The sequence below is a fragment of the Onychomys torridus genome, chromosome 15 (genome assembly GCF_903995425.1).
Source record: "Onychomys torridus chromosome 15, mOncTor1.1, whole genome shotgun sequence".
Taxonomy (NCBI): Eukaryota; Metazoa; Chordata; class Mammalia; order Rodentia; family Cricetidae; genus Onychomys; species Onychomys torridus.
This window is the reverse complement of record NC_050457.1, coordinates 17620038-17646924: the sequence shown is the minus strand read 5'-3', so window position 1 is coordinate 17646924 and position 26887 is coordinate 17620038. Positions and strand designations below refer to the sequence as shown.

General features: G+C 46.0%; 1 protein-coding gene across 2 annotated transcripts in view; it reads right to left on the bottom strand.

The window, feature by feature from the left end:
• Lhfpl2 (LHFPL tetraspan subfamily member 2) overlaps positions 1-26887 on the bottom strand; it is a 146473-nt gene that overhangs the window by 97897 nt on the left and 21689 nt on the right. Inside the window, exon 1 of one of the 2 annotated variants that reach the window (XM_036207333.1) lies at positions 6326-6421. The exons of the other annotated variant lie outside the window; for it this stretch is intronic. The gene's annotated coding sequence lies outside the window, so the exon portion shown is untranslated. Of the gene's footprint in view, positions 1-6325; positions 6422-26887 lie in introns of those variants that run through there. 2 annotated transcript variants of the gene reach the window in all.

Below are 26887 nucleotides of genomic sequence, written 5' to 3'. Positions count from 1 at the left end.
ACACCACTTTTAAATGTTAAAGTACTTGGTTCTGCTGGGGATACACACATTTATACATCTTTAAATGATGACTTAAAGGGCTCACTCTAGACAGAGGCTGTGGGGTGCCACTGACCTTCAGAGGCCATGGAGCCTGCGCAGGTCCAGGGACTTCCACTGTTTGAGGGGGCAGAATAATCGTGAAAGCTTAAACTGGAGTGTGTGGAGTAAAGAGAAAAAGGTGAAACTCGAGACCCCCAAAGCTGGTCTTTCTGGAAAGCTATAGAGAGTGTGGGGCAGGAGAGGTTCAAGAGTGTGTGTTCAGTTGTGAAGTTAGCCAGCCACCCGTGAGTTCAGGGAAGCAGACCCTCCCAGGGTGAAACCCCTCAAGAGCACTGGAAACCATGTCAGCACCATCCATCATCCCTAGCCCCTTCGCTGGTCCTCTTCTTCATCACTGTGCACGGACTGACCTCTTACTAGGTACCAGGACTACACAAGTGGACCAGGCAGCAAAGTCTTACCGAGTCAGGCTGTTTTCCAGGCGGAGACACTATGGGCTGGAGATGAGTTGGGGAGTAGCTTGACCAACCAGCAGTATAACTCACATTCACACACCTCCCAGTGGTCTAAAAGGCCAGGAAGCTCAGAGCGCAGTGTGGAAGGAAAGACAAAGGCACGTTTTACACAAAATGCTTTACCTCTTTAAAAGATTGGGGAATGAAGACCACCACCAATCCTGTAGTTCACATTCTTGGGTTTAATAAGCACCCGATTCTCCACTTTGCTGTGTGAATATAATCACATGACCTAGCTCAGCACCCAGGGCCCACAGTGGGTCAGCAACCCTCCATTTCACACTATCTTCCTTGGGCAGGCTAGTTTTTGTCTTGTCTAACATGGGGATGGTCACTGGGCCACCTCACTGGGTAGCTCTAACGAGATTTCCTGGTGACAGAGCAGTCCACACACACTGACCATAGCTTGACTTATCACCCTTCACTGCCAAGCTGTCTTGCCTTCAGAGGAGTGTTATTTGAACAGGTCTTCCAGAAGCACACGGGGCAGTAATATGTTCATTTCACAGACACAGTAGTGAATGCCCAGGGCTATGAAAACATTGTCGTACACAGCTCACACCTCACAGACTTCTTTCCTCTGCCCTGTGTTGCAGTTATCACAAAGTCTCAACCTTCAGAACTGTGTCTGGGATGACGTGTGACCATTGAACATGGCCCATGTGCCCTAATAGTGATTCCATGAAAGGCCTATTACATTACAAAGCCCTACTACATTCAGCCACTTAGGGTCTTCTCTTATTCACATAGCATACATCGTACCTTCTAGCAGTTATTCAGAATGCTCCGGGAAAGGGCATCTCAATACAAAGAACTGGAACATTCTTTTGCTATACACCAACACTTAGAATATTCTTTTATTTTTTTCCCCACAACCTAATGGGAGCTCAATGGCTTTTAAACTCAATAAACTTACTTCTTTCATCTGTGGTGGGAAGAAACCTAGCAGCTGTTGCTTCAGTAACAAGCAACTGCTGGATGATTGCAACCACTCCGTTCAACCTTGACCTTCATTATTAGCAATGAAAGTGTTTTCTTATAGTCATTGAAAGTTCTTGACACAAGAATTTTAAGAAGCACATATAAAACAAGACCAGCCCGAAGACCTTGAACTTCACGAGCAATATACCAGTTTAAAATAAAATGTCTGCCGCACAGTCAGTTAAAGTTGGTCACAAAGACCTGCTTTCTTCTCTCCTTCCGCTGGTACGGTGATGCCTGTTGGCAAAGAAGCCAATCAAATCCTTCTTACTAAGTAGGGTAGATGATGCCACCAAACCATTCAGGAAGAATGTCATCATTTTAAAGGGCCTGGAGGCCGAGAATAAATGAAACAAAAAGAGCCACAGAAAAGGCCAATACCTCTGATCTTTACTTCTGTCTGGGTATTCCATACCTCTGGTCCAAAACAATAGAGGGACTCGGGCCTGAGTCCAAAATGTTTCTTGCCCGCAGGTAAGCCGATGCAGGTAATTGTAGGAATTTAATTCCACATATGCTCTTCTGAAGCCTTTGGAGATTTTATCAATTTCTCTGACAGCTGGCTGGCAAGGTATAATCACAGGAACCACATTACCCCAGGAGACCACTGGGCAATATTTACCTTGGCTTCTCATCTCTCTCACACTCTAAAATTGTGCTGAGTTTCCAATGTCCAGGGAGCCAACTAGTGCTAAAGAAGGCATCCCAGGACCTCTTCACCATCCTATAATGGAGGCCAGGAAGAAGGCATCCCAGGACCTCTTCACCATCCTATAATGGAGGCCAGGAAGAAGGCATCCCAGGACCTCTTCACCATCCTATAATGGAGGCTGGGAAGAAGGCATCCCAAAAACCTTTTCACCATCCTATAATTAGAACCAGGGCAGATCCTATTATCTTCCTCCCAGGTGTGACCTCCACAGCCCACCTTTAAAGGCGCTTCATAGGCAAGTGAGGATGCCCTGGCCACTTCATGTTTCCCCCTGGTAGTTCTAGAACCTCAGGAGGAACTGTGGAGATGGACCCCAGCTCCAAGAGCCCAGAAAATAGACACCTTGGTCCTTTTCCAGCTCACTTGGAGCTATCAGAATTGAGACAAGTGTCTCAGGGCTGCATCTGCCCTTCCGATCAGCTACTACTAGCCTGACTTGAGACTCTGAGCAACACAGCTAACATCCTTGTATCTGGTTCTCATTAACAAATTTTAGCAGAGACCATTTAAAAAGAAGAAGAAGGAGAAGAAGGATCCCTGATCTGTATAAACACAAGTCAATGGGGGGAAAGTTTGAGGACCAACTTGGCCACATACTGAGTTAGTAACCCAGGCAAGTAATTTCACATCTCTGGATTTCTACTTCAGTCTCTAGCCAGCTCCTGTCTTTCCTTCTGAGGAACAAAGGTGACAGGTAGCAGGGTTCTCCCAAGGACGAAGGCCTAAGAATCTGAGGTATCACTGCTGGGGTCCACAGCTACAGTTCAAAGCTAAGGCGCCACATGGGCATGCCTAATAAAAGCTACGCAGCCGCTGCAGCCTTGGAGTTCTCAACTATGAGGAGAGGATGAACTAATAACACAGTTTGTGTGAGTGAGCAAATGGAAAGAAAGCATTTTAAGATGATGCTGGCACTGTTAACAAAGAAAGGGCAACTTCCCAATATCCACGATTAACTCTGGCTTCTTGTGTTTTCGAGCGGTATTTTTCAAAATGTGTTCCCTCGACTTTCAAGCCAATCACCTTTAGTATGCTAAAGAAAGGGGGGAGGGCATTAGATAAATGTGGTTACCTATCTCACGTATTCCTGTCAGCCACTTGTGGAAGATCTTATTATCTTTCTTACAGAATTGTTCAGAGAGGTCAAGTGGCTATTAAGTGACCACCAGAACTCAGAGTCAGTCTGAGTGACTCAGACATGGCTCTCACCACAATCAGCTTCTAGTTAAGGGGGAGGGGAGGGGATTCAAGCCACCACAAAGCTAGAAAGTCCACTAATTTACATAGGTGTGTGGTTCCGAACAGACATGAACTGACTCAGTCATGGCTCAGTTTGGATGGTGTCTTCTGACCTCTTTGCCCTGCCCCTCCTCAACCTGCCCTGACATGAACAGATGGGTAGGTTCCTCTCCGTTCCCAACCTCTGCAGACTCTGAGCAGCACTGGCCTGTCTCTACCAACACACCATGTGCTGGCTCACCTCCTGTGTCCCAGACAGGACACACAAGACCATTAGCTGACTGCATGTATGAATGCCTTAGATAGCTGCTGGGACACCATTCCTGCTGCCCTGAGGACAGGCTCATCTGCCAAGTACTGCAAGTTAAAGGGGCCCAGAATTGCATCTGGACCTTGTAGAATGTTCCTTCAGAATATGATCTGTATTACAGGCAAGATTATACATCTTAGAAAGAGCGATTTTGGGTCGTGCGGTGGTGGCACCCGCCTTTAATCCCAGCACTCGGGAGGCAGAGGCAGGTGGATCTCTGTGAATTTGAGGCCAGCCTTGTCTACAGAGTGAGTTCCAGGACAGTCAATGCTATTATACAGAGAAACCTTGTCTCAAAAAAAAATAAAAATAAAAAAAAATAAAGCGTTTCATTAGTGGCTGAGATCAGACAGCTATTTAACTGAAATATACTTTCATCTTTATGAAACAACTTGTCATATCTCCTATAACACATTATTGCATCATTATGCAAAGTAGTGGCTCACTATGACTCTCTGTGTGCCTTCTTTATCTTTCCCCAGTTCAGCAAGACCCAGCCAGTAACAACAACCAAAAATAAAAGGGGGGCAATACTTTTAAAGATAGGCTGCAATGACTGTTACATTTGGATGCTATTTCCTACCTGACAAGCACGCTAACCAAGTCTGGAAGCAGTTGGGTCAAATGCGCTGGAACATTTAGCTTTAGCAAAACTCTGAAGAGCAACACAAAATCATACTAGTGCGAAGAGATTTTTGTACCAGTGGAAAATACCGATTCTGCCTATGTAACCACAGGCTTACAGCCTAGAGAGTTCCCAGGCATGAAAGTCTCTGATTGGCCATCGTTGACCCTTTACATCTGTGGGTTTGGGACACTTCTGAGAAAATCAAACTGTCCTCACTGCCAACCTTGGGACACATGTGACGTACTCACTTGTGGAGGGAGAGGGAAATCTGATGGTTATTTCTGTGAAATCCCATAGGCAGCCTCTGCCTATATGGAAAGAAATTCGGGAAACGAAGCATCCATGAATTGTAGGTTAGCTTGGAAGAGAAAGAAGACACAGCTCACCCCCGAGACTGATCTGTCTGTTCCCATGAGCAAACACCAAACGAAATCCAAAGAACAGGGAAGCGGTTGACCTCCAGTGCCCCGACATTCTTCCCTCTGCAGCTTTTGAAACGGTTTACAGTTTCTTTATCTTTATTAGGGCATTTTCCTCATCAAACTAATGAGTCACCAAACAGAAGGCTCACTAAGATGTTTACGTTTGGGAATAAACTATCTGTGAAGGTCCTAGTCGAAAAGGCAAGCCACAATTTGCCATTGCTTTTCAATGAAATCATCTGGGAAAGGCAAGGCGGTGTTGGCTGGGTTAGAAATAGGAAGACAAAGGAAAGTTCAAACTACTAATAAAAAGGCCAGGGCAAAGCAAACGTTTGCAACCCTGTTTGTCCTACAGTCCCTAACATCTCCACCTCTGTCTTCCTGCTCTTAGGGGGACTGGCTTTCTGGTGATTTTTAAATAAGATGTGCCTCTGAAATAATTAGGCTTGTTAAAAATGAGTATTGTGCAGGATAAGACGCCAATGGGAAGCCTTCCATCTGAGGACTTGGAGCGAAAAGAAACTTGTTAGTTGAGACAGTGCAAGCAAATTCAAGGCATGTGCGGAACCCAGTCGGAACAGAAGGCAGCAGGCAGAAGGCATTGCATTTTCTTACAGTTCTGTTGGGCACACACCACTGGCATGAACCATGACTGGTGGGTCGAGAGCTGACTCCTATGTGAACCCAAGACCGAGAGCCCACACAAGACAGCTGTGAAGGAAACACCCACACAGCATCTGGAAAGCAGCTCAGAAGCCATGCTTCCCTTCAGACCACTGCCCTCTGGGGATCTTTTCACAGTGGTCAAGCAGACATACTAGTGAATTAGCAAGTAAGGCAATATTCTTTTCAACACGCAACACCGACCCTGCAGTGACAGGCCAAAGGACAGTGAGACGCATGGTAGCAGGATCCCAGTGGTGGGACTGTGGAAAAGTCTAGAAATTCCCAGAGATGGCAAGATATTCCTTCCCTACAGCTCAAGCAATACAGACAGCACCCTGCTCAGAGACACAGGAGAGCGCTCTGCAGAAGAGCTGCCGAGGCCATCTCTCCCTCATGAAGACAGCCAAAAGTTAGCGCCAACCCAGGCTGGCTGCCCCTGTGATGTCTGCTGCTTAGAATAAACTGCTTAAGGTCTCCACCTCGTGGGGGAAGCAGAGCTCTTAAGTCGTCTGTCTCCACCCAAAGTTTCCCGCGAGCTCTTTTTAAAAATATCGTCCGTTTTTGTCACTCTTACGTTCATCTACTGCAAGTTCTGGACCACACACTTCAAATGTTAGGATGCTGGCTTACATGTCGTGTGTCCTTACCCCCACTGAAAATGAAAACCGTCCCAGCCCTTGGCAGGCTCAGACTAGAGGATCTTGAGTTCAAATCAAGTCTGGGCTCCATAATGAGACAGAGGAAGGAAGAGGGGGAGGGGAAGAGGAAGGGGAGAGGGGAGGAAGAAGAGACAGCAGGTAGTTTCCACACCTGGTTTTGGTCATCTACAGATAATCTCAGCTGCTGCAGTTCGCCAGTTGGGAAGCATCATTCGACGGCCATGCTGGGTCCCTGCCAGGCAGATAAGTCTCATGGGCACTGAAGGGGGTGTCCACTGTTCCTCACAGCAAGTTTTCTGAGGGGAGAGCAATGATCACCAAGGAGGCTGAACTCACCTATCTTCCTCATGGAAATTAAAAAAAAAAAAAAAAAAATCCACTACTGTAGTATGACAAGGAGCGAGACTTCCAGGGCCTTAGAATTAGGGAACAGGAAGTGTGAAGGGTAAGCGCCAAGTCCCTTGAGATTCCTGCGGCTGTTTTCCTCTCTATACTTTTAAGACTGAGCCTGGGCTGTGACAGACACCAGCTATTTTTCTCAGGCACCTTGCATGCACCCCCATTTAATGTTCAGGACTAAAAGTGCCTTTTTAAAAAACACTCTACAAGGCCCTCAGACTTGGTCCTCGCCTCCACAAGTCATAATATACCAGGGTGGTCACACCAGTTGAAACATATGGGCAATGGTCTAGGATATTAAATCAATGTTTGAATGAGCAGTGACGTCTTTGTGGTATATATGGTACAGGTGAAGATGGGGGTGGGAGGGTGTGTGCGTGTGTGCGTGTGTGTGTGTGTGTGTGTGTGCAGCAACACCTGCAGAAGAAAGAGAACCCAAGACTAACACACAAGTGTGTGTGGTAGAAATCAGGTGTCCCGTGCACAGCCCAGAGGAGAAAATAGAAAACCTGGACTAGTGTCCACCAAGGCTTACCCTCTAACACTGGTCACAGCTGTGCCCCAGTCCTTCCTGTTCCGCAGGCAGATGCAGGGCACGTGGCCCCGGGAAGTAAGAAGATAGTGAGTCTCATCCCTATTCCTTTCCAAGAAAGTCTACAAAATCAGCAAATGCTGGCAAAGAGTTTATCATGAACCATCTCATAACTGCGGTGGCAGGAAGTCACCAAAACCTGACCACCACAGGCACAATCTCACCCACCGATGAGATAACCAGGCATAAAAGAGTTCAAGAAAGTTGCCCAATGCTTCAGAGCTCGTCTGTGTGAGAGCCAGACACTTGCAAGCCCTGCTCTTGACAACTGTGTAACCCTACTTCTCTGAGAGAATGGATATTTATACACCCCTAGACATCCACGGGGTGATGGAGACCCTCAGCTCTATGGAGCAGTTGAACTCTGGCCCTCTAAGGAGGGGCAGTATAGTCCTGCAAGTCAGAGGGACTCAGGCTAAGTCAGCCACCTACTAACTACAAAAGCATCAGATGAAGCATTAGTTCTTCATTGTATGGTGTGGATGTCCTGCGCAGTGTATTCATGAAAACAAAATACAACTGGGGATGAAGGATGGCTCAGCAAAGTGCGTGCCATGCACCCAAATTGATCCCCAGCACCTACACAAAGGCCAGGTGCAGTGGGGTGCACTTACAATCCAACTCTGAGGAGGCAGAGCCAGGATTGCTGCAATTCATGCGCCAGCCAGTCTGACCGAATCAGGGAGCTCCAGGTGAGAGACCCAGCTGCAAAACATAAGGAGGTAAAAGAGTGAGGAAAACAGCTGATGTCTACCTCTGTCCTACATGCACGCACGTATGCACGCACCCGGGCATAAACCAATAAAACCCCTTCTGACTCATACACATAACTAGAAGCTACTATTCACCCAGCTACCCGGTACACAATCGCCATCTAACAAATTAACCAAAGTTCTCTAATAACATAATAATGGTAACAGTTTAAACAGTGTTAGTTCAAAGAGGCCCAGCAAATCCTGAACAGTCTCCCTCTTCACTGGGAAGGAATTCCATAGTTCAAATGCTCTCCTGGCATGTGTAAGAACAAGACCCACGAAGGACAAAGGGGACATATTTACAAGTTAGCAGAACGTTTCACTTCAAAACACAGTGCAAAAGTTAAAGACAGTATAAAAACCTGACATTTTACAAGAGTCTGTTTGATTCTAGAGGGCCAAACATTCCAAAATTACTAAATCACATATAGAACAGGCCGCCTCCAAAGAAAGAATCTAAATTGCATTGTCACATCCAAACTGCAGAGAAAAGCCAGCTGATGAACTCAGGCTGCTGAGCGGGGTCTAACTCTAGGCTCTTTCTTCTCCCTCAGCACAGAGCAGGGTGAAGGCCCTCCTAACCTATCCCCCTTGCCAACCATTCTCTCTCAGACATGGGGGAAAAAATAAAAAAACTCCCTACCAGGTATCTTTTGAATTGCCATTCAAAATATACAAATAATTAGCAACACCATCTAAACATGAACTGATGGACATTTTCCAGATCCACTTTAAACCAGGATCTAAGGCAGAGTGGGGGAAAGTCATGAGCCGACATCCAGCCTCCAGTCAGGACACAGGGATGCTCCTTCCTGGAGATGGATTGTATTTTTACAACAGGCTCTTCTATTTCCCCTACAGAATGCTTCAACCACAGCAACACAAAACAAATACCTGAAGCCGTGAGTCACCTACCGTGGAGGAATTCAGTGGCCCTAGGCTCAAGATGCATTCATATCTCCAGGCAACCTTGTTAAAAACATACAGACACTGTCATTCCATCCACTCATCCCAAACACAATGAATCAGCTTCCAGGATGCCCAGCTTACTAATGAGGGAGTTATTCACTAGACCTTGACGACCACAAGCTAAATAACAATGGAAGGCGACTTTTGAATAATGTTGATAAACACATGGATCCCTTGAGGTCATCCTGACTTAGTCTTACAGAACAAAGATTGTCTAAGACCTGGGACCCTATACCATGTGACCAGAGGTTACAGTAGTACACATAAGTAGTCCCAGCTATTCAAGAAGATGAGGCAGGAGGATTACCAGAGGCTCAGGAGTTTGAGGCCAACCTCTGCAACTTAGTGAGATACCATCTCAAAAAGAAAATAAAAGCCTGGTAGAATTTTATCGTAAGAGACTACCATGTCTCCTCACAGGTCCTGCTCATAGGTTTAAAGATTCGCTGAATATCAAGATCAAGGCTCCTGCCTAGCCTTGGGACTCTGCCTGGTTGTGGCTGGCACAGGAAATGACATGAAAGAGGAAAGCGGCCACAATGGGACATAACTATCTGCACATGTAACTATCTCAGCCATTACAAAAGCTCCCTTTCCCTTAAGATCCAAGGCTTTTCAAACTGCCTACCAATTATGGGTGATTACAAGAGTTCTTTGGGGAACCGGAAGAGACAAGATAAAGTGACTGTCTTGAGCAAAACTTCTGTCCAAAAGAGACCACAGAAATCATGACCTGTGGCCTCTGCACCACCACCTTTCACTCAGATGAATAAGGTAGAAACAACCCAGTCTTCAAATAGCCATTCCAGGGAAGCAGGGGGCGGCCATCGGCTCATGTGGGAAGATTATTATGACCAACTCTAGTTGATATTGTGGTACCTCTTAAATTCCTAAGTCATTTTCCACCTTGAATCTTTTAAATACAAACAGACAAACGAAATCATACACATGCTTTCTTGTTAAATGATCAAACATGACTTGTAACAAGTCATATTATCCTCCCAGGGCACAGACACAGCAAAACTTCAGCACAAGGGCCAATCAAAAGCTCTCCATTTGAGGACAGGCTTGGGGGACAATCTGGGTCAAAAGATAAGTCCTCTCCTTACTGACTTTCAGGCTTCAAATCCTAAGGTTTCAAGGAAGCAAATAACTAACCGGTGCTACCAATGCACTTACCCTGCCAGAGAGGTTACCAGTTTAGGAAGTTGCTAACTAAAACACATGCTCTGACTGAGAAAACACTTTCCACAATGGAACCAAAATAGTAGATGACCAGGCCAAGGTTTTATTCTGGCCTGTGTGTGAACTCAAATTAGCCATTTAAAAAAAAAAAAAAAAAAAAAGTCAACTCCAACTCCAAAAACACCAGAAAGTAAAAGGAAATCACATTTAAATCCGCCCAATACTTGACCAGCAAGCATGTCATTTGTTCCAAGTCTGCATCCAAAATGACCTCACGGGCCAAGGGGGCCACTGGAGTCTGAGATCAGCAGGCAGGGAAACCTCAGAGGAGAAACTGTAGAAACACAATGAAGTAAACCGCTCCGACCATTTGACCTAAGGATGTAAGGAGAAAGGAAGTGTCACGGAGAATGATTAAAAGCCGGACCCCTGACTTCTCTGTGAGAGGACACAACAATCATCTTTTCTTCAAGAGGTGATGTGGTGTGGCTGGAGATGGACCGAGCTGAGATGACTCTGCCATGTCCACAAAATGACAGATGAGAAGGCAGGTCTCAGGGCAGATGGGACCAAGAATTTGGAGTCATGGAGCATTGACAGAATCCCCCACCTGGTGTAGGTCCTCTCTAACAATGTGAATTCATGATGGTGAAGGTTCCTATGAGTAGGGGAGATCTATATCTATCTATATCTATAGATATAGATAGATAGATAGATTGATAGATAGATAGATAGATAGATAGGTAGATAGATAGATAGATGATTGATAGATAGATATATATAGATATAGATAGATGATTGATAGATATATAGATAGACAGATAGATGGATGGATGGATAGATAGATAGATGATTGATAGATAGATAGATGATTGATAGATAGATAGATAGATGATTGATAGATAGATAGATAGATGATTGATAGATAGATAGATGATTGATAGATAGATGATAGATAGATAGATGATTGATAGATAGATAGATGATAGATAGATAGATAGATAGATGATTGATTGATTGATTGATTGATTGATTGATATGTGCCACAGTAAACGAGTACAGACTACATCTAGTAAGACCATGAAACGTGTAGCAAATCTACACAACCCCTAGCAGCACTACAGGAGGAGAAAATCCTTCCACCTCCGCTGTGGGATGTTGAAGTTACATCAAATGTGTTGCTCTGATTGGTTAAAATAAAACACTGACTGGCCAGTAGCCAGGTAGGAAGTCCAGGAGGGACAAAGAGAGAAGTGTGGGAAATGGAAGGCGGAGGCAGAGAGAGCAGCCAGCCGCCGCCATGACAAGCGAGATGTAAGGGACAGGTAAGCCACCAGCCATGTGGCAACTTGTAGACTAACAGAAATGGGTTAATTTAAGACATAAGAACTAGCTAGCAAGAAGCCTGCCACAGTCATACAGTTATATTATAAGTAATATAAGCGTCTGTGTGTTCATTTTGTAAGTGGGCTACCAGACTGCTGGGGCTTGGTGGACCTGGAGAAAAGCTCTCCAGCTACACACCTCTTCACGTGCATCCAGCAGGGCTGGACCGAACACAGGAAACCCTGTGTTTGCCACATTCTCATCAAGCCAATAGCTACCCAGCTGGGAGGGAAGAGAAGCTAGAGGAGTTGTGGCATGGAGGTTGAGAGACGCTTCCTCCAGCCTTTCCATCTTCCTGTGGGAAAGTCACTTCCCTCAGATCATAAGTTCATCTGCCCATGGAAACCCACCTGTAGTCTTAAACACTGTCCAACAATCATAAGCACCGTGGCTAGACCTCAATGGGTACAGAAAAGGGGATATGGAGAAACTCTCCCCAAAGCCAAAAAATAAAAATAAAAATTGGTCTTTAAAATATGTTAATATTGAGGCCTGGGAGATAGGTGAGTAGTTAAGAGCATTGATTGTATTTGCAGATGACTCAGGTTAGATCTCAGCACCACCATGATGGCTCAAAACAGGTGCCATTCTGGCTCCAGGGGGTGGGACGCCCTCTCTGGCCTACATAGATAGAAGGGATATATGTGGTGAACTTTTACACACACAGGCACACATCACACATAAAACAGAAATAAATACTACCCATGTGACTGCAGGAAAGGACAGACATGACTTCAGACTTTTCGCTCCCAAATGCTCATGAACTGGGATGCTGTATTTAAGAAGGTCCACTGAAGTTTCCAAAAGAGGGAAATACATCTGACTTGTATTCTGAGGAGTACCAAATCACTGGTGTAGATACACACCTACAGTTACATGGGACAATGTTGTCAGTGAGGGAGAGGAATTGAGGCTTCTTTGGCTTTTCAGAATTTTATCTGGTCCTCAGATTTCTGTTACAGGCAAACAAAAACTATAGCATTTGCAAAGCCCAAGCCACTGAAGATTCATGCCTATCATCTTCTGTAGAGACCATTTTTAGATCTATTTTTATTTCATATTTGTATAGACGTGTGTATTTGTGTGAGTGTGTGCTACTTGTGTGCAGGTGTGCCTGGAGGCCAGAAGAGGGTGTCAGATCTTCCTGGAGTTACAGGCAGTTGTGAGCCACCTACATGGGTACTGGGAACCAAACCCAGGTCCTCTGGAAGATCAGTAAGTCTCTTGACCCTAGAAAGCTCCCTGGCTCCTTCTGGAAACATTTTATTCAAGCTAATGAAACAACATGGTTGACATAAACAAACTTCTCAAACCTTCTTTTCTTTCTTTTTTTTTTTCCAGACAGGGTTTCTCTATGTAGCCCTGGCTGTCCTGGAACTCACTCTATAGACCAGGCTGGCCTCGAACTCAGAGATCTTCCTACCTCTGCCTCTGCCTCCTGAGTGCTGGGATCAAAGGTGTGCGCCACTGCCACCCGGCTTCAAGCCTCCATTCTGTTTTGCCCAAATAAAACAACCTGGTGTCAAGAGAGCATGGTGTGTGCTTGCTACATAGACCTGGCTGACACTCTTACTAGATTTCATCCTTATTTCTTTGTTCTTAAAGGAAAAGTACTTCTCTGCAGAGGAGTCTGCCTGGCTCATAAAGACCCTTAACTATCAGTATTAATTCACACACAAGCCTGAGAACTTGTCCTGGGCAGAGCAACTCAGACCCAAAATTCAGTGGACACACTGAGAGGACGTAATGAGGAGCAGAGCTGCCAATCCTATGCAAAGCCAAACTCTGAGGCCTGATGCCATGGGCCCCAGGCCAGAACAAACCTCTCAGCTCTAGTTTATGAGATCTGACTAAGAGCTGGACTCCATGCCCATCAATCGATTCCTATAAGTACATTATCTTATTTAAACCTCAACACCACCCACACAGAATGTGGCAGCACATCCATCTTGCCAATGATGGAAACTGAGGCTCAGGGGCATTTAATAATGGATTTGAACTCCACAGCCTGTGCTTTTAACCACTACACAGAACTGCTTAAATGATTGATTAGCCCACAGCAAACATAATCTTGATTCCGATATCTAAAATCCCCCTGTTTTCTTACCAGTAAAAGGTTGCAAGCCTCAAAGATAATTTGTTTTCCTTCTAGATGTTTTTTTCTCCTTCCCGCTACCTCCTTAGAGGACTCCTGAAGAAAACACGAGGCAGCAGAAAGGAACAAAAGTTGCAGAGGAGTCCACACCCTTTATCAGACTCCTCTCTGGAGAAGTGTATTCCCAGGAAGGGGTCCCCAAAGGGGGATGGGGAAAGCACCTGGCTTATAGATGTTATGACAGCCCCAATCTACAAAGAGTTCAAAGTGGGGAGTGGTTTAAGCACACTATGACATATAAAATATGAAACACTAACTGAGCTGTTCAAAGTCAGCAGAATGTGGTTAATAATATGGCACGGCAAACCACAGGCAGTCATTTCACCCACCACTTAAAACGATGAAACATTCATTCCTACAGAGACATAGCATCAAAACCAATGACGGAAATGGCCACCGTCCACTGTTGTTCAAGTTGTAAGATGCCCAGTAAAACAGCCGGATGGAAAGTCACAAGAGACTATAAATGGTTTTCTATGAATTCAAGGAAACTTGGACTCAATACAACGTCACACTCTGAAAACTGAGATGATACCTGTTGTTCTGAGCTCAAGAAGACTGACTGTAAAGTAGAGGCAGCTGCATCCCCGGGGGAGAAGACAGTGCACAGCTCTGCACCCGCACCATTCAGGAGGTGTTCCCTTCATCCTTCATGTTGACTATGCCCTGCATTTAGTGATGCTCTAATTCCCTCCAACCTAAACCATCTCACTAAACGGCTAGGATTAAAGATGTGGTGAATTTCCGACCAGAATGAACTTAACTTTACATCTGAGCAATGTGTTTACAGTTTTGCAGCCTAACATGGTACTAAATTAACCTGTACAAACACATGCCTAATGATCTCTTGCTGGCCAGCTAGGCTGGCTGGACCAGTGAGCTCCAGGCACAACCCTGCCTGAAAAAATAAGATGCAGAGAGACTGGGAAAGACACCTGATGTCAAACTGTGGTTTCCACATGCACACACACACATGATCACACAAGCATGCATATAAACGTACATACTCTACATATGCACGCAGTGCACACACACACACACACACACACACACACACACAGTGCCTGAAAAGTCATTTGCTAAATTTTGCTTTATCAGAGAAGACAATGAGAAATTTCCCTTCCTGCCCTAAAAAGAATTGTCCAGCCTACTTTAGTCTGAATATGTCATGTGAGCTCCTAAATCTAGACATACAAATCATGCTATCAGGGTATAAGCTATATTTCTAACATAGGGAAGCAGTTAAATGAAGGATGTTACAATGACTTGATCTACTTTTCTTGCATGCTGAACAGCAAGCATTCTCCGGGACCTTTCTGGATTCAGACAACCTAAAAGCTATCTGGCAGCAGGAGGGAGGTAAGAACAGACACCCCGACCGGACACAGTGGAGGAAAAGATGGTATGGCAGGTGCATCGGCCAGCCCAGGGCTCTGTCTTCCAGCCATGCACTGTCAACTCTTCCTTTATGGTGCTTAGAGATACACCAGGAGGTTTGGGATATCTAGGTCATGTCATGGCTCCCACAGCCACTCTGTCTTAACCAAATGGAATTCCAGCAAACCTTTTCCAACATACCTGACAATACCAGAGAAGGCCAGCCTTTAACGTATCAATGTAAAAATCAATCATTCTTACTGATCCATGGTCTCTCTGACCTGTCTCAACAGTTAACTCAGTAATAAGGACACCACAACTTGTAGACTGATTACCTTTGAGTTAATCATTGCTGTATCTTGAAACCACTCAGAATTTCATATAATCAAAGGATGAATCATGACTCCATTCAATCTAGTCCAGACTTCTGCAGCTATGAACTATGCTGCTAATCTAATCCTCACAATCCCAACACAATGTAAGACATCTCCAGAAGCCACATCCAGTAACACATCCAGAATTAGCATCTCCAGGATAAAGTCTTATGAATTAATAGCAAAATTAAGTATCTGTCAACAGCAAAATGTCTGGGCCTGAAATACAGAGATCAGTTCAATTCAGGCGATGCCTGCTCAGTGGCCACAATCCCCAAAGTATTCCTGAGTTAGGTTTTTTAAGGGAAATAAAACTTGACAAAATTAAGTCAACAACCCCTTTGTCAGTCTATGGGCATTTTGTTAAATTGCTCTATGAAATCTGAAAGTCAGGGGTCCCCTGATCCCAAAGATTAAATTGCACCTTTACTCTATCAATGAGTAAGTGGCCATCTGGTCTCCCAGGCACATCTCTACAAGAAGTATTAACTTATTTATGCCACTGGGGACTAGGCAGTGAATTATTGCTCAGTGCTATTTAATGTACAAGAGTGAAATTTATTAAATGACAATGAAGCAGTAATTACTAAATGGTTCCCTGGTGGCTCAAAAAGTCAGTAATTAAATACCACTCACTGCATTAGGATTGTTGGTTATTAAATAGCACTAATGGAACAGTTCATTAAATGGTACCTTGGTATCCTGACGGGGGCATTTCCATGTGGCCTGCCATGAGCAAACACAGACCCTGGGGAAATCTGGCTGTTGCCGGGGACGTGAATCATCACACAGTCTGGGATTTGGCTATGCAGCTGAACAAATACTTCATGCAACCATCTCCCTTGGAAGTTGCTGAGGTCTGGTTCATCAGGCTGCCCGACTACAGGTATAACAGGGAACAGCCCTGTCACAGGCCTTTCTTAAGTATCAATCACACCCAAAGGTCCAGGGCATCCTCTCTCATAAATTTATTTTTGCCATTCGGACACATGAACAAAGGACATTTAAAATTAAGTCACAATCTGGTTAAAAGCTAGACATCATTGAACATATCTGTACCCCCAGAATTCCTATGATGTACAACACAGACACAGATACACACACACACACACACAGATATTAAAATATGCCATATGTCTTTGCTGTGTCTTTGATTCTCTCCATCTGATTGGTTTCCACCTCCCACTTTCATTTAACCCCAGAATGTCCTCTCCACAGCCATTGTGTCCCTTCCCTCCAGACAGAAAGCCCAGTCATGTCAATCAAAATTTACTAAGAAAAATCTATCTTCCCAAGAAGGCTTTCCCTGATTGATGAGACTAAACAATGAAAAACTCCAGCTGCCCCGCCCCCCCCGCCCCCCCCCCCATCTCAGGGAGGCTGCAGTGGTCGTCTCTCTCCAAGCTTCATCACGCCGCCCAAGGATGAAGAAGAAGAAGAAGAAAGAAAGATGCTGGAAAGTCAGCCAAAAAAAGACAAAGACCCAGGAAATCAGTCTGGTGGCGAGGCCAAAAAGAAGAAGTGGCCCAAAGGCAGAGATCCGGACAAGCTCGACACTGGTCCTGTTTGACAAAGCTACATATGACAAACTCTGTAAGGAAGTTCCCAACTACAAGCTCATCACTCCAGCTGTGGTCTCTGAGAGACTGAAGATTCGCGGTTCCTTGGCTAGGGCAGGCCTCCAGGAGCTACTTAGTAAGGGATTTATCAAGCTAATTTCAAAGCACAGAGCCCAAGTCATTTACACCAGAAACACACGGCGGAGATGCCCCAGCTGCTGGCGAAGATGCAAGAACAGGTTCAAATCAGCTGTACATCGGAAAGATAAAACTTTATTAAATCGAAAGAAAGAAAAGAAAAACTCCATAGCTACCTTAAATTCCCCATTCACCACTTCAGATTCCAAGGAAGCTGACAATGGAAACAAGTTGGCAGTGTTTGTTTTGGTTTTTGCCTCCCAAAGTGACAGGCACCGCAGTCTTGTTTCGATGGACATAACAGGCAAACTCCATCCACAGCCCCTCCATGGAACTTCCAGACAAAGGCAGCACGTAACGAATGTTAATACAAAATCACTCTGGGCAGTAAAAAGAGCACACAGTGAAAAGGCTTTTAAAGGAGATACATGATATCCTCATCATTGGATGAAAGTGTCAAAGAGAGTTAAGCAGGGCCCCGTGAACTGGTGAAAAGTGTCAGGTGACATGGGGGGGGGGTGAGGGATGGGGGTTGGGGTGGACAGATGAGATCAAGGAGATAAAGTTCACAGAGGGGGACAACGGGTCATTAATCACACAGTACTGGGCAGACTCTCCCAGGCTGGGATGCCTGGAGAAGGCATTCTAGAAGAAGCCAGAGATGGCCATGAAAGCTGTGTTCCCTCCTAAGCGCTAGGGAAACTTCCCATAAGAACACAGCAGCATTGGGGGCTGGAGAGATGGCTCAGTGGTTAAGAGCACCGGCTGCTCTTCCAGAGGTCCCGAGTTCAATTCCCAGCACCCACACGGTGGCTCCCAACCATCTGTAATGAGATCTGGTGCCTCTTCTGGTGTTCAGGTACATGCAAGCAAGCAGAACACTGTGTATAGATAATAAATAAAACAACAACAACAAAATGCAGCATCAGGTCTTACAATCCCCATCCAATGTCAGGGGCAGTACTGGCTACTCTTCCCACCTGAAGTTCTCTTAAGTAAAGTTTAGAAATAACATGGAACTATGGAGTTGCAAAGACTGTCCAGAGCAGAGACTGAAGGGGAATTGTTTTAATCATACAATCTTTGTGGGACAATTAGTTGAAATCAAAGTTAAAAACAAAAAACAAAAAACTGCACACCAGGATAACATAAAGAAAATGAATGCTAGATAAGAGACAGTTTGAGGTTTTGTTTTTGTTTTTGTTTTTGTTTTTTTACTACTGGAGTTTTAAAATTATCAAAAATTTTCACTGATCTGAACTCTCTTTGAAAAGGAAAACAGTTAATTATCTAAGACTTGGGGATATTTGATCTTTTTAAGCCATCGGGGAAACACTAATGCACTTCTTTCTGTAAAATCATCTTTCTGTGGAGAGAGTAACGGCCATCCTTTTCAATTCACTTATTGTGTGTGTGAGCGCATGTGTACATGATGGGTGTGTGTGTGTGTGCGCGCGCGCGCGCGCGCGTGCGTGCCACAGCACACCTGTGAGAGGACAGCGGGTGAGTCCGGTCTGACCTACGAGCTTTCCGTGAGTCCCAGGCCTGTGAGGCCAATTGCCTTACCCACTGAGCCATCTTGCTGGCCCAGCAACGGTCATCCTTTCTTTATGAAAAGTTACTACCATCCTCTGAGAGCTCCCAAGCGGAAGCAGGCTGATGCTCTGTCAAGCACCTCTGACCTTCCTAACATGACCAGAGTCACCTACCCGGATTGTAGAGGTTAGAGCAAGACAGAGTGACATCCAGCCTGTACCTTACCTGAACCCACTGAACATCGGCCCCTGCCTGCTTCCCTGCCTAGGTGGTTCCCTTGGGTGAGTTCCGGGACTCTATGAGGACCAGGATAGGACAGCAAGGCCATACCTCAAACCCTGTTGGACCCTCTGAACTCAACAAAGGGCCCCGAGTAGGCAACAATTACTGAATGAAACTCACAGAAAATCCAAGATACCCAGCAGGCAGTTAGGAAAGGCTATCTGGAGACCAGCACACATGCCCAGCAAACACCCAGACAACAGCACACAGTAGCAAAGGGTCCAGATCCAGAACAGTGGGGTGGGGGGAGCCTTCCCCTTTACCTGCCAGATTCCAGGAACAAGGGGCAGCAGCAAGTAAGACACCAAGCAAAGGGACTAATAATCTAAGCGCAAACCCACTGCAGGCATAGCACACCATCAACAGACCTCTGAGGTAGAGGAGCCTCAAAAGCCAGTCTCCAGACAAGCAGGAGAGAAAAACACTACTCTAACCCCTCCCCCCAGCTTCCCTTCCTCCAGCTTCCCTTCCCCCCAGGTCCCACTCCCTCCCTTCCCAAGCCCTGGGCTCTCCTGCCCTGTGCATTCCTGAATAATTATTTGTCCACACTGAAAATGTGGTTTGAAGTCACATGCAGAGTCTACACAGATATCCCAAGACATATGAAGTGAAGGAAAGATAGGAGTAGACAGCAAGTAGACAGGCACACTGTGTGCACACTAACAGGATGCTAAGTATATCTCAAATGCCAGAAGCAGAGCGTTCCGTGACAGAACTTTTCCTGGGGAGACACAACACGCATAGAGAGAGAACCTATGACAGACCCAAGTCCAGATACCGCCAAAATCCAACCTGGTGCACCAGTGAGTTTTACTGGGGTTACTCAGAGGAAAATAGGTATGTGGTTACTTACAGGAGTAGAAGGAACTCCAAGACAGTTGCATCACCAAGGCCCACCCCCACATGGGTTGTTATGGGTCTGGGGTCATTCAGAGATTCACTATGACCATGAATAAAGTTTTAAAAGAAGAGGATTTATAAATATTGGTGCCTGATGTTCATGGCACCTGGACTGCCACCAAGAGCGTTCCCCAGAGGCAGCAGCTGGCCGTATCAGCCCAAGGCTTATAAAGTCAAAAACCACAAGATTACATGTGTTCTGTTTACATGTCGGCAGGGTCTAATTTTAACATATATGTCTTAGAGCTGTCCAAGCCATTGAGCTGAGTAAGCAAGTTTGGTTACAGAAGCAGAAATAGCAGTTAGTCTTGTGACCTACTATCTTGCTAGAACAGCGGTTTTTACAAGGTCAGTCAATTTAAGAACAGTCTTCAACATCTCATGGGGGCAAAGGGAAGTGGGCTGTGAGGGTACAGGCTGTACAAGGTACACGTTAGAGGCACGTTTGACTTTTGAACTCTCAGCAAAGTAAGTCTAAACTTTAAGTGTCATGTTAACCATCACAGGGGGACAGCTCACACTGAACCTGGAGCACACTGCACAGTCTGCGGGCAGTTCAACAGGTTGGAGGGTGTCCTTTCCATGCACCTCAACCTCTTCTCAGCAGCTCTGCTGGTTTCTGCTTCTTCCAAGCAGCCTTTCTCCTCTGAGAGTCTTCTTGGCAGCTAAACGTCCTTCAGTCTGAGGGGGTCTCTCAGCTTTATTGTTTACTCTGGCAGGGAGGGGCCTAGTTAATCTGTTCAGTTTTGGGAACTTCCTGCCTCTGTTTTGAGTTGTTTACTTTCCTGCTTAAGAAGCTTCCGGCAGGATTGAGTGTTTCAAGCCTCCGAAGAAACTGTGATACAACACAGAGGTATAGCTCTGATTCAGTGGAAGACGTTCTCTGAAACAAATGGAAGATGTTTTCATTCATTTAAGACACTAATCTAAAATCACACATATGCCAGAGCTCTCTCTGCAGGGTAGAACAGTCTCTATCCTGCCTTCCAGGATGAGAGCCCACCTAGCCCAAGGCAGCACATTTGAACAAAGAGCTAGGAACTATGGCCTGGCTGTAAGGACAGAGCAGAGCAGGCAAGATCCACACAGGCTGAAGGATGGGAGAGAAGGCTGTCAACACAGAACTCCACTTGGACCTCAACTCTACCCATGTCCACCTCCGAGTTCTGGCAGGGTTAGTCACCATCTGGCCCATGAGCATTCCTGGCTACTTTCTCCATAACCAACTTGGCAAGAGTCCTAGCAGGTGATCTCAAATCTTCCCCTCACTGGCCAGAGGCCCAAATGCCAGGAAAACAGACCCCTGTGAAGGCCCTGAGAAGGAAGAGTTGGGGGGGCCAAGGACCTACAAAGGGGCCTCAAGACTGGAGGCAAGTGAGAACAGGGCTGGTTACAAGTAAGGCTGGGGAAGTGGGCAAAATCAGATCACGCTGTGTAGGTCTTGACAGGAAACATGGACTTCAACCTAGTGTGATGGGGAAAGGTTGCAAGATTTTAAGGAAGTCACTATAGTCTGGTTTACAGCCTAACTTATTTCTTTAATAACGCTGACAGTGGCTGTGTATTCAAGGGATCCTGTGGGAGCTCAAGCCCTAAGATTCACTGAAAATCCAGTGCAAAAATCCAGGATATGCCAGAGTCACAAAGGGAGTCTTCCTGATTCCATTTTCCCACATGCACTAAAGCCCAGCTTGCAGAGAGCATGTACAGAAAAGCAACAGACTGCACCCCACACACACACTCCCCCACACACTGCTCAAAGCCCACAGTCCACAGTGGCTGGGCCTCTTCTGGGCAATGAACTGCTTTCTGGAACAACAAAGCAACTCTTCTTTCCTTTATAAGTTTCTTTGGTTTTTTCCTCCAAAGACGAAAGAGAACAGACAAAAAAAAAAAATTATAATAAAAGACTGGCCACTTGTGGCGGTGCACATCAGTAAGATAGGCTGAAGATGCCAAGGCAGAAAGAGGAGGAGATGGCTGCCAGCCTATATATATAACATTTTGAAGTGAAATCATGCAGTATTTGACTTTAAAATAAAAGATGGTAACATCTATTACTAACTTAAGCAAATTAGCTCTTGAGTCACAGTAGTGAATTTCCAACCCTCCATAACTATTTGAACTTCAATACTGTGAACATGCTTATCCACAGAGTCAAAGACGTCCTATAATTAATTGGATAATGGTCTAAAAATAAAATAGTCAACTGAGCCTTTGCATAAAATGTCTCTTTAAAAATCCAAAGCAGGCCGGGCAGTGGTGGCGCATGCCTTTAATCCCAGCACTCGGGAGGCAGAGGCAGGAGGATCTCTGTGAGTTCGAGGCCAGCCTGGGCTACCAAGTGAGTTCCAGGAAAGGCACAAAGCTACACAGAGAAACCCTGTCTCGAAAAACAAAAAAAAGAAAAAAAAAAGAAATCCAAAGCAGGCAACTAGGCACCAAAGCAAATTGCCACAGCAAATCGTGACCGGCATCTTTCGTATGTGGAATGCCATTGTGGAATCCGTCCTCCAGAACTCTGAAAATATGACTCCCATGTATCTGGAGCCTTCCTGTCAGTAGTTACAATGCTTTACAAATATCATCCTCATAATTACCCCATAAAGAGGGGAGAGTTTGCTATAAAAGTTCATTGGGCATGAAGAGTTGGCTCGGCTACTCAGCAGCTTGATCCAAAAGCAATTATTAAAATTAATTTTTAACAGCAACAAAAATAATTTGACTGAAAGAGTAAACTAATAGTCAGCAGCCAGCTACCTGTGGCACATTTCCCCCACACAAAGGCTGCCTCTGCTTGCCCCACACCCAGAATTACTCCTGGGAAAGCAGCCCCAGGAAAGGAGAGCCCAGGGCCTGGGGCCTGCAGCTGCCTGGAAGGTACTGGACTTCAAGCTGCAGTAGCGCTTGGTCCTGTACTTAAGCAGCCCTAAGGCTGGCTGCAATGTGCTAGGGATTATGATCTAATGAGAAAAGGCTGGATGGAGGGATGGCCGTCCTTCATAACGCCCCAGGCTGAGTCACAAAGAGCCCGAAGACAGGAGACTCACTGACCTCTCTCCCCAGTGATCCAATATGTGCACATCTGCAGACAAGAAGCAACAGGGGGCAAAGGTCTCTGTGGGAGGGCAGCTGTGCACAGAAGAGGATATCAATTCTTCAGCCCTCTCCCAGGTGCACTCAAGGGGCAGAGGTCATGTCTCCTTTCCTGCCTTCTACTTTTGTTGTGGGCTTCCTTCTTCTCTCTCAAGCCACTGAGAAGCTGGGATGAGAGGGCTGAAGCTGGTTCTGTGAGGCCTTCACAGGCTTGGAGCATGTGCTCATTTTTCCTGGTTCTTAAGTCCACTATTATCCCACGTAGCCAAGAGACAGATAACTGGAAGAGTCCAGGCAAGGAGGTCTTTCCACAGCACGGCTTCACTTCCCGTTCTGCCATCTGCTAGCTACATTGTTCACACAGTTACCCAGACTCCCAGAGCCTCTGCTGGCTCTTCTGTAGAATGGTTCTAGTCCCCACTAGGGTGGGTGGGAGGTTAGGTATGTTAATGAATGTACTGTGCACAGCATGAAGTAGACGCCAATGGTTATTCTTTTCAGTTCGCATGAAGTCAGCCTCCTCCTAGTAACAGATGCTTCCATCCCTATTTACTGTTCTCAGACTGGAGAGAAAGGCCAGCCCGGCCAACGCCGATTTCAACAGCTTTGATCAGGCAGAGCTGTTCTAAGCGGTCCCACTACTTATCAGCTCCATCATCTTGGGAAAGTTGTCCAACCCAGTGACTCAGCTGTAAAGGGTAGGAATGGGTGTGATGGTGGAGGCTAGCTAATATCTCCATCAAAGGGTGTACTGTTGGGGGCCAGTGGGAAAAATAACTGACCTTTTTAAAAAGGGCTCGGCAGTTGGCACTTCATTGAACCTCCCTCCCTTGGTCTTCAGAGAGAACCCCACAGCACTGAAGAACGGGCCTTGGAAATAATGTTTGATTTGAGTGCCAATGTTGTCAGTGGATGGCGGGGTTTACCTCCACATTTTATTACTTTTTTAAAAACTTATTTTGTGTGTATGCATATGTGTGTGCCCACAGCACACGTGTGAAGATTACAGGGTAACATGCAGCATTGGGCTTGCTCTTTCTACCATGTAGGCTCTGAGGATTGAATTTGGGACATCAGCACATGGCTTTACCCACTGAGACACCTCACATGCCTACCTCCAAGTTGAAAAGGCTCCATTCATCTGTGCAATGCTGCCCTTGAATCTATGCCAGCCGTCCTCAATGGCCTGGGGAAGCCTGACTGGGTCTGGTCTGCCTGAGAACTTGCAAACTTATCAAGATCATTTCCAGCTGGTCTCTTGAGAAGCATGCCCTAGACATAAATCTAGAACAGCTCCCCTCGCCTGCTCTGGCCCTCCACTGGGTCTCAGGAATGTGGGAAGATGTCACCCATACACTAAGCGCCTGAGCCTTCGGGGAAAGCTCGCTCATTTTGGAGAAAAGGAATCCACTTCTGAGCCCCGTGTCTGGGACTAGAAAGCAACTCAGACAGACACAAAGGTTCCTCAAAGGGCCTGGCACACACACACACCTGCCATGTCCATGGACATACCAAAGACTCTAGCCATTCCCTCTCAAGTCATCAGAAGGTAAAGTGATATTGCTGTATCCGAACTTAAAATTATGATGGAGTCTGTGTGGCTTCCACAAATATGGGCATCACTGCAGCTCAAGTTGAGAAAAAGGGGGTGGAAAGGATGAAAAGATTTGTAATAGGGGGAGAAGAAAGCACAGACACCATTTAGGGTGCTGTCTGCCCAAAGAGAAGTAACCGCTGAACAGCAAAGATACACACAGCAAGATCTTCATAGAGGCCCAGCGGGTACAATGAGCCTCCAGTGTTTGGTGAGGGGCTGAAGAAGGAGACTTTACATCATTTCCCAGAGAGCTCTCAGCTGACAAATGTTAGAGCAGTCAGGCTCCTAAGCCCGGGATTTCAGCGACTTGATCCCACTAGCTTGTTTTATCTCAGTCAGCCCCAGTTTATAAATCAAGATCAAGGCTTTCTCCAGCATATGCTGCAGATGGATCTTGACTCCCCTCCATCGTGGGTGACGGCAGTATAACCACTGCAGGAGCAACGTGTGTGCAGGGAGTGTGCTCCTGGACCCTGACTCTACAGTCCCCTTTCTCTTTCCAAAAGTCCCGGGGTTGGGGGGGGGGGTGATGTCAGCAAGAACGAGAGGAGAGACAGCCCTGTCCCAACCATCAGAACAAATAGCAAAAGAGAACGAAAGAATGCCAAGACATTTAAAGCTATGAAATCCCTGATTATGGGCTGGTAGTGTGGCTCAGCTGCTCAGCTGGTAGAAAGTTTGCCTACCATACATGAAGTCCCAGGTTCTACCTTCAGCTCTGCACAAACCAGGCATAGTGGTGCATCCCCATAATCCCAGTACTTGGAAAGTGGGGGCAAGAGGATCAGAAGTTCAAAGTCATTCTCAGCCACATAGTGAGTCCAAGGCTCCTGGCTACATGAGACCCTGTGAGAGAGAAAGGAAGAATGGGAGGGAGGGAAGGGAGGGGGGAGGGAGGGAGGGGGGAGGGAGGGAGGAAAGGGAGGGTGGGAGGGAAATAAGAGATTCCTTCACTTTTCCTGCATCAAACCTTGCATTGTCAAATGGCTCAAACTAATACAACGTTTGGAAAAGCCCTCAGGGTCCAGCAACTAATAGAAAGTTGTTTTCTAAAACCAGATCCATATACGGTAGGAATTTGTCATCTGTGTTTTCATAAGCCAGCACAGTGGGTCTCAACCTGGAAAACTAGTGTGCTCTCCTCCCCTTTCAAGGACAAACTCGGTCAGCAATGTCTGCAGACACCTCACATGGCCCCAGCTGGGGGATCAAGCTCCTGCCTTCTGGTAAGTAGAGGCCAGGGATACGGCTGAACATCCTGAGCACACAGGAGGGCACCCACAACAAGGAGTGACCCAATGCTAATGTCATTAGTACCAATAGCGCTGGCACTGAAAAATCCCTGCTTCGAGGCACACTCTACCGGAACAGGGCAGCTAAGCAGGGCCACAGGGGGCTCATCATCATGTCTCCATTTCTGAACCACATGGCCACAGTCAAAGTTCTGAGTTAAGGTGTACATGCTGTGGCTCCACACAAATACCTCATTTTAAAGAGATCTCCGATGAAAGCCTGAAGTCCCCACTCCCACGGTGAAGACTACCCAGTCTCACTAGTGATGCTAAAAACAAGCACCATCTTAAAGGAGACTTCCCACCACCGCCCTTTGTCTCTTCAAACGATGAGCTGAGATGTTTGTGCAGGCAAGCCAGCAAGCCCAGGGTTACAGATTAACAGCGGCTTCCTCAAGCTGGCTTTTCCACCTGTCATCTCCCAGCAGGAGAACAATAACAGCAATGCCACAGACGTGGCCTCATCTGACCTAACAGGCCCCCAACCTCTGCCACCTGTCCTTGAGAAGTCACAGATGCAGGCCTGTGTGACTATGTGACTGCTTGCTCCCGACTCTAGCCCTATCTCCCACGCCCTGCGGTCTGTGGCAGGCATACACTGGCTAATGCTTACACATCAGATGCTGTGAGACTCCCAGACAGAAAACACCATTTATAAACGCTAACGCTCACCTTCAGGGGAATGTCGGATAGTCATTTTTATTGGGCCTCTTCCACTACAAATCTGTAAAGCTATTTCCTATTTCCAAACATTAATTGCTATTTTCCTCTTAAAAGAAGGTTTCAATGACACCAGTACACAGCACATAAAACCACATTTCCCTGAGGGAAATAAATCACATTATTAGGTTGGTACATGCTGCAGTGCAGGACGGTGAGCAGACCAGCCCTGTAAATGGCATGTGGTGTGTTGGTTCTCCTAAAATAAACGTACACACTTCTTACCCAGGTTTGGGGCTTCGTCTCACCCTTCCCAACTTACATGTGAGCCCAAGAAGTAAGCCCACAAACACTGGTGCTCAACCAGAAGGCAATTCTCCCAAGAAACACACGCTCTCTAATAAATCTGACCACAGGGCAAATTTAATCTGTTATGTGGTCACTAATCTTAATCCACAGTA